This window comes from Carlito syrichta, unplaced genomic scaffold (genome assembly GCF_000164805.1).
Source record: "Carlito syrichta isolate Samal-C Ts95f unplaced genomic scaffold, Tarsius_syrichta-2.0.1 Scaffold309624, whole genome shotgun sequence".
Classification (NCBI taxonomy): Eukaryota; Metazoa; Chordata; class Mammalia; order Primates; family Tarsiidae; genus Carlito; species Carlito syrichta.
In genome coordinates, this window is record NW_007253720.1 from 665,487 (window position 1) to 668,502 (window position 3,016).

Consider the following 3,016-nt stretch of genomic DNA (forward strand, 5'->3'; position numbering starts at 1 on the left):
AAAATTAGCTGGGCATGGTAACACGTGCCTGTAGTTCCAGCTACTTGGAAGGCTGAGGCGGAAGGATGGCCTGAGCCCAGCGGGTTGAGGCTGTGGTGGTGGTGAGTGTGCCACTGCACTTCAGCCTGGGTGACGGAGTGAGACTTCTTCTCAAAAAAAAAAAAAAACTATATTGAACAATTCTGTCCATGTGTTTTAGGGTACATAAACACTCATTTCTGCTGGCATGCATCCAGGAATTGCTGGTCATATGGTGAATGTCTGTTTTGCTTTAGTAATACTGCCAAACAGTCTTCCAGAGTGGTTGTTACAGTTCATACTTGCATCAGCCAGGCCAGAGAGGCCTGGCTGCTGCACGTGCTCACCAACACTTGCTTGGTGTTGTTGATCCTTTGGATTTGAGTTGGTCTGAAAGAGAAGCAGTCTGGTTTTGAACTGAAAATAATTCTTACCATTTTCTTCCCTTTACAAGGTAACAGACACCCACCTAGAAGATACATATAGCAAAAAAGATATTAAAAATTCTCATCATCTAAAATCAACCAGGGTTAGCTTGGATATCTATCCATCGGCACAGTTAGCAGTGTTTATATTGACAAAAATGGCCTCAACCACCGTGACTTTTTTTCTCCCAATTTACTATGACCATTTTTCAAGTCCATGAATATTAATCTACAGCATAATTTTTGAAAGCTGATCAATGCTCCATTGTACAGATGTCCACAATTTAATAAATTCCCTTACTCTTAAGCATTTAGGCTGTTGCCAATTTTTCACTATTATAAAAATGTTGGGGCCGGGTGTGGTGGCTCATGTCTGTAGTCCCAGCACTTTGGAAGACTGAGGTGGGAGGATCGCTTTAGGCCAGGAGTTTGAGACCAGCCTGGGCAACATAGCAAGACTCCCATCTCTACAAAAAGGCAGAAAACATGTTATCATGAGCACTCTTGCCATTACATCTTTGCTGATGTTCTCAAAAACATTCTGACAGTGAAGTTGCTCGTTAAAAAGCTGATATGCATGATTTGAAGGCTGCCAAGCTACGCCCTGAGCGGCTGATCCCCCTCCCTTGAAATAAAAGCCTGTCTATCTCTAAGCAACAAATGCCAGTTTGAAGGGGCAAGAGCAGGAGAACCCTCTCTGGAACCCAGGCTTGCTCCTTTCCAGGAGATGCCCTTCCCTACAAACGCTGAGCCATGTGTACTGCAAAACATGGGTGGCTGGGCATCTCTTGGACACAGGGGAAATCGCCAAACCAAGGAAGAGAAGTGTGGTTCCGTGAGAGGGCAGATGCCACCCAAGTGAATCAGAGAGGTCAGACGATCTCAGGTGAGGTCCATAAAAGGGGCCTGGGAATAACAGTGCACTGTGACGTGGTTGCTACTCCTTCATATCCCCTGCAGCTTTTCTTGGTCTCCATCCATTTACTCAGGAAGTTTTGCTCTATGGGAGGGAGAAGAAATGTCTGGAAGTAGACAGAAGGATTTGTACCCCCTCCTCACTCCTTTGGACCAGACTTAAGCACTCTATAGAGCGAAGGGCTTATAGCAAAAAGCTAAAAGCCCAGGTTCCAGATGGACCAGAGGCGATTTGGGGCAAAGCAGGGCTGCTCCAAGGCCCAGGTGAGCTAATGCAGCTCAGGAGGAGCCAACCCAGTCCCCAGCTCAGTGGGAAAGGCTCTGCCTTGGGGTCACTGAGCCACTGACCTCTCAGGATGGTCGAGGTAGAGGTGATGCCCTTCCAAGGGATTTCAGGGGCACAGACGTGTAGACGTGAGGCTGAAGATCAAAACAGGGCTAGACTGCCTGGCGACTGCAGAGACAGGATGGTTTTGTGGGCCCTTGTGAGGTTCCTCTCAGGGACTCCCAGGCAGAACTGGGACACTCTGAGGAGGGAAGAGAGGCCACTGCCGCACAGGTGGGTCTGCACGGATGCTGCTTGAGACCTGCCAGCTGCTGGAGGTACGGGACTGTGCAGACCCTGCTGACCGTTTCCCATGTCCATTCCCTGAGTCTCCTTCCATACTAGGCTGCTGTGCCTTGAGACTAGCCTCTCTGAGAGACTGTATATTTTTGCTTCCTTTATAGCTAGGTGTGGCCATGTGATTAAATCTGGCCAATGGGATGTGAGCAGAAATGACACATTCATCCTCTGGGTGACGGCACTGAAAGAAAACTGTTTATATTCTTTTTCTTTTCTTTTTTTTTTTTTAAATTGGCATCTCACTCTGTCACCCAGGCTGAAGTGCAGTGGCACACTCATGACCACCACAGCCTCGACTGTTGGGCTCTGGTGATCCTTCTGCCTCAGCCTTCCAAGTAGCTGGAACTACAGGCACACGCCGACACGCACAGTTAATTTTTTGATTTATTGTAAAGAGGAGGTCTTGACAAGTTGCCCAGGCTGGTCTCAAACCCCTGGCTTAGGCAATCCTCTTGCCTCCGCCTCCCAAAGTGCCAGGAGTATAGGCGTGAGCCACTGCCCCTGGCTATATTCTTCTTTCTGTATTCCATAAATTGGAATGTGAATGTGGTGGGACTGAATCACCTTCTACTTTGTGGATTAGACTAATTCTTTAGAGCAGAGTGATGATGGGGATATTACACATCTCACTTATCTGCATTGTCCAATAATACAGTCCACACGAGCCATATGTGACTGTTAGGCACTTGAAATATGACTAGTGCAATGGAAGAACTGAATCTCTCATTTTATTTAGTTTTTTTTTTTTTTTTTTTGAGTTGGAGTCTCACTCTGTTGCCCAGGCTGGAGTGCAGTGGCTCACAGCCACCACAGCCTCAACCTGATGGGCTCAGGTGATCCTTCTGCCTCAGCCTTCCAAGTAGCTGGAACTACAGGAGCGTGCTACCATACCCAGCTAATTTTTTTTTTTTTTGAGTTGGAGTCTCACTCTGTAGCCCAGACTGGAGTACAGTGGTCACTCCTGGCCACTGCAGCCTCGACCTGCTGGGCTCCGGCGATCCTTCCACCTCAGCCTTCCAAGTAGCCGGAATTA

The 3,016-nt window shown here is 47.7% G+C and overlaps 1 pseudogene; it reads left to right on the plus strand.

Moving 5' to 3' along the window:
* Positions 1–1,714: 1,714 nt before the first annotated feature.
* The window catches only part of LOC110596493, a 3,850-nt pseudogene continuing 2,548 nt past the window's right edge, over positions 1,715–3,016 (plus strand).